Source organism: Psammomys obesus, unplaced genomic scaffold (genome assembly GCF_907164565.1).
Source record: "Psammomys obesus unplaced genomic scaffold, mPsaObe1.curated_primary_1811, whole genome shotgun sequence".
Classification (NCBI taxonomy): Eukaryota; Metazoa; Chordata; class Mammalia; order Rodentia; family Muridae; genus Psammomys; species Psammomys obesus.
This window is the reverse complement of record NW_026585504.1, coordinates 26961032-26974698: the sequence shown is the minus strand read 5'-3', so window position 1 is coordinate 26974698 and position 13667 is coordinate 26961032. Positions and strand designations below refer to the sequence as shown.

The following is a 13667-nucleotide window of genomic DNA, read 5'->3' as shown; positions in this document are numbered from 1 at the left end:
AGGAAAGAGGTTTAGAGGCAAGGTAATATTCTGTCTCCATAAGTGGTTATTCAGTTCTTGCCTTCATTTAGCATCCCTTCAGGAAATTCAGATTTGCCTAAGCAGAGTAGGCAGTTGATTCCTGGACTCATGTTTGGCTCATCTGACTGAACAGTTAAGGAAAAACAGAATAGCATGCAATGTTTCGGGTAGCTTAGAACATCATGTCTCCACCTAAAGCCAAAGGCAGAACTTAGGTTTTAGTCTTTTGATCAGGAGGTAGTATCTTTCCTTTAACAGACTTCAACAAAGCACATGCGCTTTTTTCTTATAATTTAAACCCTAAGTGAGAGTGAATTAGAGAAACACAGGTAGACAGGAAAGTGAAAGCAGGCTTCTAGATGGCTGCTTCTTATTCCCAGAAAATATTGAGTTCTACTCAACATTGAATTGTAAATTCCTCCTGCAATATGAAAATTATAAAAGGACATTTCTTACACAAAAGCTTTTATTCATATGAACGCCTATGCAGAAAATCAGATGCAACTTAAAATTAAATTATCAAAATTAACAAATGGGTTAAACAAGATTTCAGGACACAGGATGAATGGCTTTGTAATTGAAATCTTGTAATTTTTTTGTAATTGAAATAATTGAATTTCTATCTAATAATAATACACATTTATAAATAAAAGTCATAAAAATCACTATTATAGCAACAAAACTACTGTGCTTCCCTGGATGAGGTACAGGGCTGGCTTTCTCATGTGCTGTAGCAGGTGGAGGGCAAGGACAGCTCTTCTGACCCCTGCAGGTGACAAGGGATGAGGGTGGGAAAGGCAATTCTCCCTTGCCCTCACTGATGTATGGGTGACAAGTTACGGAGCCAACTCTCCAATGTTCCTACATTGTCTCACCAGTGCCCCACCATCAGAGTCAGCTCTACTGGGCTGCCCAGGTGAAGTTCAGGAACTGCTCTCTTGAGTGATGCAGTAGATGAGGAGCAGGGATAGCTCTCCTGCTCTCATGACCCCGTGAAGGCCAACTTTCCCATCAACTGCCAGTAGCTAGGGCAAAAGGAAGAAAAGGGGCCTCTCCTTCACTGACACCACTGCATAGCAGACAAGAGGCAGGACTGGCTCTCTCACACTCACACCCTTAGGGCCAGCTCACCCACAACCCCCACATCCAGAGCTGGCTCTACTGTGCTGCTCAGGTGAAGTGCAGGGTCTGCTCTTCTGAGTGTTTCAGCTGGTGAGGGTCAAGCCCAGCTCTTCTGTTGTTGTGACCCCAGGGCCAGGTCTCCTGCTTCCCACAGGTGGTGACGGGCAGGGGGGGGGGGGGAGAGGATGTCTCTTCCTGGTCCATGCACAGGAAAGAGACAAGTAATAGAGCCTGCTCTCCAAGGTTAGTATACTTGGGGCCTGCTGACCCACAACTTCTGCTATGTGTGGGCCCATACTGAATATGGCTAGGGGTGGGGTCAGCTATTCTGCTCTCCTGCCTGCAGGGCCAGCTCTCCTACAATGCAGAGACGGGGTGGGGGACATTCCATTAGTGGTAACAGACCGCTGCCAGGCCATAGACCCAGACGTAGCTTCCTCTGGTAGCATAGGCCAGGACCCTGCCATGGTCCCAGGTGCAATCACAGGAGCTTCATATCTGGCTGTTTCTCACCACCCTTGAGTCTCCAGTTCTGCCTCTCTTCATTGTTCCCACACCCTCCTGTTTCTCAATTTCTTTCATTTCTCCACTGCTTACTTGCTCCTCTTAATGGTGTCCTAGGGACTTTGAGTGTCTGGGATTTTCTCATGAGTGGTGTCAGAGTGCTATGCCCTACGTGTGTACTATGGCACTAGGCAGTGGTCATCTAGGCTTTGGCCTCTCTCCACCTGCCAGGCCTGTGCATTGCTGGAATGGTTGTAATGTCAGGCCAGCACCCTGTCCAGGCCCCATGGCATTGTTCTGGTGGTCACCTCAGGCTCACTCCTCACCCCAGCCCACTAGGGTTTCCCTTGTTGGGGTGTTCTGCCTGGGCCTCACAGTCTCTGGGGGGAATTCTAGTCTCCAGCTTGCTCCCTGTCCCGTTCAGGCTTGCCTGGCGCCAAACTGGTGATCTTCTCAGGCTGGCTTTTAAAATGAATATTTAGGCTACTAATCGTTCAGATGTTCATAGGTCAGAGGGCTCTCTCTGCTACCTACTGATGCCTACGTGACACAGCAGCCATGCCCACAAGGCCTGGAGGGGCAGAAGAATGTATCTTCATAGATATATTCCACCAACATATTATCTAAAACAGAAAGCTGGTTTTTATTGTGTTGAGTTATAACTGAGCTAAAGTAGTTTCACAGAGTTAATTGGATGATTTGGCAAGTTTGATATAGAAATATATTTGAGGAAATATATCTGTCATCGTCTACTTATCAATCATATATTTATCAATATAGCTACTAATCTACTTATATTTACTAAATGAAATTAGACTCAAAATACCTCATTAAAATGACGTATTTGAAAGGATTTGGGGAACTGTGAAAATGTATATACATATTGGAGGAAAATGAGATGGTACAAAACAATTTTTAAAAAGGTCAATAGTTGCTTCACACCATTTCAACAAATATTTATTCTATTTGTTAATAGAATAAATTATTCTATTAATGTTTTTATATAGAAAAATAAATTAAAAGCTAAATCTACAGAGACTCCTATACACAAATGTTAACAGCCATTTTACTTTTACATAGAAGGACTATCCCAAATGTTCACTTAAAGGTAAATAAAGTGAGTAAAGAATCAAGCTTTATTTTAGCAAGCAAAAAGAGTTCAGCATAAGGGGTGGGCATGGGGGTAGCAGATAGAAAGGCTGGATGAACCAAGAAGCAACTGCCATATATCTCTATATCATCTATATCTATATCTATATCTATATCTATATCTATATCTATATCTATATCTATATCTATATCTATATCTATATCTATATCTATATCTATATCTATATCTATATCTATATCTATATCTATCTATATCTATATCTATATCTATCTATATCTATATCTATATCTATATCATCTGTATCTCTACTTAATTTACCTTCTGCTCTTTGACAGCTTCATACATGTACATAGTTAATAGTTACTTTTAGTCATTTTCAGTCACTTCCTATTATTCTCTGTGATACTCCTTCTTCTTTTACTGATATCATTTTTCTTTTTAAAAAGGACCCCTTCTACTTATGTTTTTTTTGTGTGTGTGATCTGGAGTTTAATTAGGGTTGCTTGCATATACTTGGATGGGGAAAATCTGCAAGAGCACAGAGAATTTAGAAGTAATCACACTGCTGAAGTAATGATACCTCATCAGTCGGCCACCATCAACTGTCAACAGTCCCTCGTGAATGTTTACCATTTCAGTGATAAATTTTTTTGCAAGGCAGAGTCTTGTGCAGGTCTGGTGCATGTATCAACAACTACACTGAGTTTATGAGTGTAATGACTATATAATATGTTCTTTTGTCCCCATTTACCATGACAATCCCCATGCCTTAGACTGGGTGATGTCACATATAATGATTCATTTAAGGCCAAATACTCCCATTATCCCTTAGTATGAGGGTCATTGTTCAGTTATGAGGCTTTGCATTAATTGGTGCCCACTACGATATGACACTTCTCTGACAAAGGAGGAGAACAGCAATCACCTGGGAATATAAATGTTAATATTTTAAAGGCAGCTTCACCTCATGCTCATTAAGAAAAACCACAGTTTCTATGTAACCAGCTCTAACCACCATTTCTTAGTTTATATTACCAAACATGCATTCCATCCTTTGATGCTAGCTGGACAATAATCAAATAAAAAAAAAAAAGGAGTTGGTTACTGCCCTAACATTCCTGTGCTTATTGAAACAAGGTGTGTTTCCTAGAAAGCTGGTCATTATTATAGCTATATGGTTCGTAGCCACGCAAAACTTCATGTTTCTACTCCATCAGTAGTCTGCAATAGTAGCTTATGGTAAGGCTACTTTGTCATAGTCAAAGAATGAACTATTCAATTATGCTACCATATTTATGAATCCCAAAATAATTTTGTTTTGTAAAAGAAACCAAAACAGTTAGTTTAAAAATACGGAAAATGAAAACTACTTCTAACAGTAAACGAAACTAGATCAATTATTGCCAAAATCAAGAATACACGAGTTGGTATAAAGGAAAGGTATTACAAAGAGTCACAAATGAACTTTGCATTGTGATTGATGCATGTATTATCTTGGTTCTGACTATGGTTTCCCAGGTGCATAGTCACATAATTTAATGAAAGGGATGTAATATGGGAAATGAATCACCAGGTGATTACGTCTACTTGCATGTGGTGCAGCCTGTTTCTTCTGGCCAACAAACCCGTGTGGTGTGCTTCTGTGGTGTGTTCTGTAGGCAATTGTAATATTATGGCAATCGTTTCCATATCCAAAGAGATCTAAACAAATAAAAGATCCATTCAAAATCCAGCATACTTTATAAAGCTGTCCAGGCATACCATGCAATCACCTTGCCTGGAGATCACGAGAATGGGAGTTGGCTCTGTGTAGGTAGCAGGTGATGATGCTGGAAAAGGGAAAAGCTTCTCAGTGCACTGCTATAAGCTCCAGGATCTCTGTTCTCAGGCCACACAACCTTTGTACCAAGATTCTTTTCTTCAGTAAATCAACCTTAGCTCATTACAATTTTTTCTTTGAAGAGTTTTATCAAGCCATTTGACTCTGTAGAACAGCACATCTTCAAACACAAACACATTGTACAATTTTACAAATAATCTGTTTTTGCCATCATTATGGTATAAAACTCTTCCTCATTTTCATCTTTTATGTGTGTGTTTGTACAAGAGTGGGCATGCTTATGTGTGGGGGTGGATGTGAGTATGTTTGTGCACATGTACATATATGTACGTATGTATATGGAAGTCATGCTTTTTGTTGAGACAGGGTTTCTCACCATCCTCGATCTCAGTGAGGAGGCTAGACCAGCTGACCTGTGTCAGTCCTAAGGATCCTGAATCTGCCCCTCCAGCAGTAGGTATGGAGACAGCTGTCATCATTCCTGGCCTTTCATGTGGGTGTAAATAATCAAATAAGGGGCCTCCTACTCACAAGAGAAACATTTTGTTAACTGAGCAATCTCCCCAGTCCTCAGAGTTTACATCTTTAAGCTTTATTTTCACCTGTTAACTTTTCGTTAAATACTATGACCAAGTCTGTGTAGGGCCAGGAAAATTCTTTTTCTTTTTTTTATTATTAGTTACATTTTGTTAACTCTGTATCCCAACTGTATCCCACTCCCTCATTCTCTCCCAATCCCACCCTCCCTCCCTCATCTCCTTGGAAAGGGGCAGGAAAATTCTTTTCTGTGCCTTCAAACGTGGAAGGACTTCAGGCACCGTGAGGTGTCTGAAGCTGTCTTCTCCTAGGATAACAGGACTTTTGTCTTGAATCCTTCCTGAAGGACCTGTCTCAGGAAGGATTCATAGTTTCATAGTTAAGCACATTTTAAACAATAGAGAGAAGTACATGATAAAATATTGTCTAAGAAGGGCAGTGTAGTAATGCATGGATTCATTGATTAGCAAGTCGTTCCTTATCATCATTGAGAAATAGTTCCCGAACAGGAATTCTATGTTATTGAGTTTATAGGACTGGAAACAGATTTGTTTCACCAACATTACCACAAGCACACGAGTAATTTAGTCCCTGACATTATCACAGTTCCAATACCATTCTGTGGGGAGACCTCTGTGTATAAATGGTTGTTTCTGAAAACAAACAAACAAACATGCTTATATGGGCAAGCGCTATATTTACTTAAAGGCTATAGAGTTATCTGTTTTCATCTGTGTAGTTTATTATCTGTCCATAGTTCTTAATAAGGAGCTAAAATCAAGGTAAATCCATTTTTTCAGATGGGAGAGGGGTATCAGAACATCTGGAATCCCAAAGCAGCATGAGCACATCAGTGATTGTGATGTAGCGATAGCACATGACTGAACATAGAGTAGAATTAGCACATGAGTGATAACAGTGTGGCCTTAGAACAGGAGGATCATAGAGTGGCATTACCACATGGGTGATCGTACAGTGGCATTAGGAATGAGTGATCAGTGTGGCATTAATAAATGGGTGCTCTTAGCATAGTTCTAGCACATGTCAAATTGTCTCAAGGCATTAAAACTAATGTGAGTGTCTTCACTGAAACAGGCTGCTTAGACCCTCACTATCTCTTTCCCATGAGGCAGGGAAAACAAGAACAGCATCTTAGAACAGAATGAGGGAGTAGCATAAAGGCCCTCTCTCAGGAAGGTGCTGTGTGTTGACCTGTTGCGTTCTCTCTGACTCTTTCTGAGTGCTAGAGTTGCTTCTCATGTGGACTCTCATGCCTCTTCTGCCACTGCTTTATCTCCCTTCTCAGGAAACCTACTCACTTGGGAATCTTCATTGTTGTTCCCTATAGTATCAGCCTCCATTTATTTTCATATTTGTGTGCCACTACGGCTGTCAGAATAATTCATGATCACAGAGCTCCCACAATCAACATTGCCCGACTCACTATGGTTTTGTTTGGGATTTCAGAAGACAGTCTTCTCAGCTCTGATTAGGCAGTTCTTTGGGGGTTTGAAATCAGCATGCAAGTGTGTGAGGGAACATGGTTATTTAGATCCCTCTTGCTTTATGGGGACTCTACAAGCATAATTTCAAAGAGTCAAAACTGGCAGGTGAAGAGAAATCATTGAGGGTTCTACCCAAGGTTTTGATTGTTGTGCTTTATTAAACTTACTGCAAGTTTCAGAGAGAACATTGTGTTGTAACACATTGTACATACTGTAGTTTCGAAAGCTTCCAAATTATGGCAATTAAAAAGCAAATTAAAGCAACTTCAATAATTTATTGTGAGCTGTCAGTATGACACTAACTGTTGAATAGGGTTTTAAAGAAATAAGCGGATGTAGAAAGAACCCTAAGCTCTTTATGCTGTGTGGACCATGTTTCCATTGTTCTCCTTCCTTTGCCATTGTTAAGGTCTTGAGTCAGTGAGTCCTTCCTGGAAGCTATTGCCCTAACTATACCCTGTAACCTTATTTTCCTATTCTATGTACCATAGCTATGTCACTGTTTGAAATTTGTTTGTTGTATAACTCCAATTCTAGACCAGAAGGTCTTGGATAGAAGAACCCCTTTAGGACTTACTCACTACTGGAACTGACAGTTCCTTGACAAACCATGCCATTCTTGCACAGCCCCGCTGACTAATAGGACCTTGTGTTAGTGAGTATTCCCTTCCAGATCAAAAGTATGTGTGTTTTTTTAAACAAACAGTATATTTTTAAAACTAAAAATAGTAACATGGAGGAGATGTATTTGACGCCATACATCTCCTCTATGTTACTATTCAGATAGAGTTTGCTGACCTTTGAAGTAAATTACTTCCCATGTATGTTCTACAGTTTGGATTTTGATATAATTTTTACACAACCTTGATTAACAATATTTTTTCTCTCTTGGAACTTGAACCCAAAGCCTTGCAGAAGTGGTGCTAGCTGACCTCAAACTTATGATCTTCCTGCTTCAACCTTTCAAGTTGTCTCTAATTACAAACCTCACATATAATCTTTTTTAATAATAATTTTATTTTTTATATTAATCACAGGTTATTTACTTTGGATCTGAGCTGTAGTCACCTCCTTCATTCCCTCCCAATCCCACCCTCCCTCCCTCATCTCCTCCCTGCCCCTTTCCAAATCCACTGATAGGGGAGGACCTCTTCCCTTTCCATCTGACCCTAGCTTTTCAGGTCTCTTCAGGACTGGCTGCAAAGTCCTCTTCTGTGGCTTAACAAGGCTGTTCCTCCCTATATAATCTTTTGTTATGTTTTAAGTCTGTTTTTGTTTCCCTCTGACAAATTTCTACCAAATTTACAGAAAAATAAAATATTCCAAGAGAGAAGTAGGGTTCAGTAGTTTGTGTATGTAGTCCCAGAACATGGAAGCCTGAGGTAGGATGATCACCTATGAGTTTGAGAGTGGCTTGGGCTATGTAATGAGAGCCTTTCTTGAAAAGGAAGGAAGAAAGGAAGGAAGGAAGGAAGGAAGGAAGGAAGGAAGGAAGGAAGGAAGGAAGGAAGAAAGGAAGGAAGGAAGGAAGGAAGGAACAAAGGAAGAAAGGAAGAAGGACAGGCATAGGGGCCCAAGATACAGATAATTTAACAATTTACAAATCATGGATCACCCTTCAGCAAGCACAACATCTTCTGAACACTTAATCAAAGAAACATATCCAGCAGAGTTCCTGTGTCATCTTATCAGTGTACCATTTAAAAGAATAAGAGCTACAAAATATAATGGAATAAAAAAAATTAAGACATCAAAGAGCAGGCAACCAAGTTCATGCCAGAGATTGTCCCTGCTCCCCTTACTAGGGTACCCCATAGAGACTGAGCTCCCATGTGCTACATCTGAGCAAGAGGTCTGGGTCCTCTCCATGCATGGTCTTTGATTAATTCATCAGTCTCTGCAGGAACCCCTGGGATCATATTTTTGGTTCCTTGTGGAGCTCCTGTCCCTTCCAGGTCTTTCTATCTCCCCTTTCTTCCATAAGATTATTCCCTACACTCTGCCCTAACTATGGCTATGAGTCTGAGCATCTCCTTCACTATCCTGCTGGATAGAGTTTTTCAGAGGCCCTCTGTGGTAGCCTCCTGTCCTGTTCCCTGTCTTCTCCTGCTTACAATGTCTATCCATGTCTATCTTATTTGCACTTCTGAACGAGGCATGAATTCAGTTGTTTCCTCTTTGCACCTCTCACTGGAAGGGTGACCTTACTGGGCCACAGAGAAAGAGGATCCAGACAGTCCTGATGAGACCTGATAGGCTAGTGTCAGATAGTAAGGGAGGAGGACCTCACTATCAGTGGACTAGGGGAGGGGCATAGAGAAAGAAGAAGGAGAGAGCGTGTTACAGGAGAAGATGAGGGAGGGGCTATAGATGGGGTACAAAGTGGATAAATTGCAATAAATGAAAGTAATACAAACACATAATTGAGTTATGAATAAAAAGTACAGTTTAAAAATTAAGACATACAAATGCCCCACTATGCAATATAGAATTTAAGCAAGGAGAAAATTTGACAGAGATGAGTTAGTTTTATTGTCTCAAAGTACATGATTAAACTAAATCTTGAAGATTGCAATGAAGTTAGCAAAGCTGAATGAGGAGAAGAGAAAATAATATGTCATGGGAAAGAATGAAGGAGGTAAAAAGTGAAAAAGTTTAAAAAAATAAAAGGTCCTTTTTCATGTTACATGAGGGAGAAGAACATGATAGTAAGACTAATGTCTTCTTTCGCATTAGGAAAAATAGATTGAAGTCCCCGACCTGCTATATTCTTGAGCTCACACATACTCAGCTGTAAACTAAACACAGCAGAGCTGTGAACCATGCACAGTGCTCCTGAAGATTGACTGTCACAAGGCACAGGGCTGCTGTCTTGCTCTCTTTCCCTCTTTCTCCCAGGCGTAAGACGTCCTTGAAGGCACTGAGGTATATGTGACAGATTAGACTTAAAATGAGCAAAACAGGTATGTGCTGTTTCCAGGATTTATTCCCAGAATTCCCAAGCTTGTTCTGTCCATGATTCTCTCCTCATAAGCACACTGGTTTGGAAGCCAAACCTTGAGGACAGCAGATCATAAAGTGAGGAGAATCTTTAAATACTTTCTTGACAGAAAGTCATCTGACATTTTAAAATGTCCCTCTTTTTTTCCCAGTGAACAACACAAACTCTTCTCTCACAGGCCCACTGAAATAGGGGAGGGGGGAGGTCTGTCTCATATGTTACAATGATCTCTAACATGAAGTTGCATAGATTAGTCAGCAATCCCCAAGCACATCACTGCCATTGCTCTTGAATTTCTTTCTCAGCACATTGTATGTCTTTTAGACACGCTTGCTGATGGAGCTGCTTTTAAGTTAAGACTTGCTGTTGTGGAAGTGGGGAGGAATATTTTAGTCATAGATCACTGACTACTCTGTCACTCCAGCTGGTGTGTGTGTGTGTGTGTGTGTGTGTGTGTGTGTGTGTGTGTGTTTCTGGAGGCTCTCATATATCATATGACATCTTGCCGAGACCACACAGTAAGTACATGAGTGCACCCCTTGTGACTTTAGAAAGCCCATCTTAATAAAACCTGCCTTCCTGGAGAGTGCTGAGATTTGGAATTTTTTGTCAGTAAAGGTCTTAGAATGCCCTTTATCCAGGGATTTCAAATATCCATCGGGATCAGAAGCTTTTCCTAATCAAATACACCATGAAGGGTATAAAAATATTCTCTTCCATCCCACAAGGTGACTGTGAAGAGCTATATCTTATATTGTAGTTTATCTTCCACTGACTATTTTAAAATATCAGAAAAATTATATCCATCTTTGAAAGGAAGGTTAAGGATATAGTTGCAGATATTAAATGACCAAGCCATTAGCTGAGCATGGGCCTCCACTCTTACTCTTCTGCCTTTCCAAGTTAATCCTTCCAGAACCGTTCTTCCTCATGCTGCCCTTTGCTCTTTCTCTTCTTGCGCTTCTTCTTTCTGAGGCAATACACAGGAAGGCAGAAGTACACTATGCCAAGCACGCCATTATTCCCAGCTGAGAAAGGTGAACAGAGAAGAGACATCACAAGTTTCCCTGTGATGAAAACTGCCTCAAGAACAAGCAACTTTCCTGACATTTGAAGCCCATACTATAGTACTTACCTCCAAAGACAAACAAACAAAATACAACCAAAAGGAGTTATAATGCGATCCTGTTAAAACACTGCCATCCATCGAGAACAATCTCCACTTGTTTGTTAAAGAAAACAGACAATATTTAGCAATTTGGTTCCTGATGTTTCTCTTCATTACTGCAAGATTCCTTCCAGCCACTGTCCCTTGATTAGCACCACTTCCTGCTCCACAGAGCAAAATCTATAAGTGTCCTTGACTAAATAACATAGGGTTGATTTTTGGCTGCTAAAATAAAGGACATCAGCCATTGTGGACAGGCATTTCAGACTCTGGTAAGTTAGTTTTCTTTTTACAAGTTACTCACAGGCAGGCATTCAAAGAGTAAAGGAGTTAGAATGTAAGGGTCAGAACAGTCTTGGTTTCAGATAATTGGTTTTAGGTATTCATCTTTGAATTGCATATCTACACACCCCATACTATATTCATGATCTCTGTCCCTGAACACCCTACAAAAATCACAGAAAAGTGAAAATCCAGTATATTATTTTTTTACTCAGAAAATTCTATGTGCCTGTGTATAAGATGACGTATTAAAGTTGGATAAATTATTAATTAAAATAAAAATGTATACACAAAATAAAAATTATAAAAAAACTTCAAAAGAATAATAAATATGTAAATATTAAATGAAATGAAATCCCAACCTGTCATCCTCTGGCTGGGAGCAGCTTGAGCAGCTGACACCATAAGCCACCTCCATCTTCCCTTCTCCCTTTCTTAATGAGTGTGTAGCATGGACATGAAGAGAAGGCTTTTAAAGTGTAAGTATTAGATGACAGATTCAGGGAAAATATAAAACATTTTAAGTTGAGTGAACCCCATTTTGTAAACCTAGAAGAAGCTTTCACAGTAGTTGATTTCTGGTCAAAACAGGTCCCATTGAAGAGCCTCTTGGGGAAATAAACTGCTGTTACTGAAAATTATTTGATTCACTCCTGAATATACACAAGCCTATTTGCACTGAAATAATACTGTGACCCATGTACAATTTTCATTCCTAAATTTAAAAGCTAATAATATAAATTGGAAGGTACAAATTCTACTTGGAGGTTCAGGAAACAACCATTCTATACAAATGATATCTGTAGGGATATTTATACATTTAATTAAATTTCCCTCATGGCATATGAGAGTATTCATATGCATGTTTGTTGCATATCTTTGCCCAATATTTTAATAAGACATTTTTAATATACAAAATTTATTCTAACAGTTGTTATTATAAAAGTACCTTTTCTTAGAACTCCTAGATTAAGGTATTACACTTCAAAGGCATCCTTTTGAAAGGTATCAAGGACCTCAGTTCACTCATTCATGGCTGAAGATGTCTCAGAAGCATTAACTCTTGGCATTGGAGAGAAGTCAAAGCAAACACTTGGGATCACAGAGCACAGCTATCAATACACTCCACTCCCCATCTCTAGCACAGCCCTAGTGTCAGCCAGTAAATCTTCACTCATAGTTTCACCACCAAACCAGCTCTCTTTGTCTGTGTTTCTGACCTGTAGCCCTCAAAATTCAGGCGATTTTTGGAAATAATCCCCTATTTTTGAAATGTTTCTTTCTGTCCCTCACCATATCAGCGTTAGTTCAAATGAATCTTTTGTATTGAAAAGTTTCGTTCCTCTCACTTTATCAGGCCCCATGGGTAAGTTCTCTCTACGTGATGACTGAGTTTTCCACTTAACCTATCTTCAGAAGGGGAATGGAAATTTTATCTATTCAAGGTTAATGCTATCTATCATTTTTCCTAAATAGAGCTTTTCTCCTCTTTGTTTTTTAACTGAGTCATGGAAATGAGTGCAGACAGAAAACACAAGAAAAGAAATTAAGGAGCTGACGGAAAAAAGCAGGTAGATTGTCCTTTAAAGTTTGCAGAAGACTGGAACATACTGTTGGGAAATCAAAAAGTGTGTGTGTGTGTGTGAGAGAGAGAGAGAGAGAGAGAGAGAGAGAGAGAGAGAGAGAGAGAATGTGTTTGTGAGAACTTTAACGAGAAAAGAGAGAGAAGGTAATAGAGGGGTAACTAGAAGGAACCAGGGATAAATAACACTTTGAAAACACCATAGATATCCATAGATATTCAAAGATAAATATCTTTGAAAAGGCTATATTTACCAAAAATAACACACACACACACACACACACACACACACACACACACACAATTGTATGTACAGGTTAAATGAAGTTAATCTACTTGGGTTGAAAATGACTCACAAAGAACCTTAGGTTATATTACAGACATGAGAAATCACTCTTCATTTGTTGGTCAAAGGAGTTCAAGAGACTCAAATACTGTGAATGCCCTTGGTTATCCCAGAATTTGAAAATAAGCTATTATTGCTGAAGACAAACACTTCAAACACAGGAGATCACAGGAACTGAGTAGGACATGAACTGAACTAATATTAGTTAAGAACTAGCTCTCATAGTTTTCAAAGATGCTAAATGAGGTGCCGAGGAATGGAAGCTGTCAATAGTTCTATCTAGCTATAAAGATCATCACAACAAGATGTCCACAAGGATGCAATAGTGTCACTTTTATCCTGGAGGTAACCTAGAGCTTTCTAATTGGACTTAGGTCCCACTCAATAGCTGGCAATTTGTGCGTAGTACTGGAAACCTAGACCATTACCCATGACTGGTGAGGTCATGGACCCTAGAGGTGAACTGAGTCTTGACATTGAAGTCTTGACTTCCGGTACACCAAAACATGTCCTTATTGATGCATTGAAGTATTTTGTGTGAAAATGGGTACATCATGGAGTGTATACCTAGATGAAAATATCATGTGTGAGAGAGAGACATATAAGGAAACCCCATGGGGAGAATGAGTTGAAAATGCAGCCTAAGAA

At 39.7% G+C, this 13667-nt stretch overlaps 1 pseudogene; it reads right to left on the bottom strand.

Moving 5' to 3' along the window:
* Positions 1 to 2135: 2135 nt before the first annotated feature.
* On the bottom strand, positions 2136 to 2231 carry LOC129675285 (small nucleolar RNA SNORA17; annotated as a pseudogene).
* Between the last annotated feature and the right edge of the window lie 11436 nt (positions 2232 to 13667).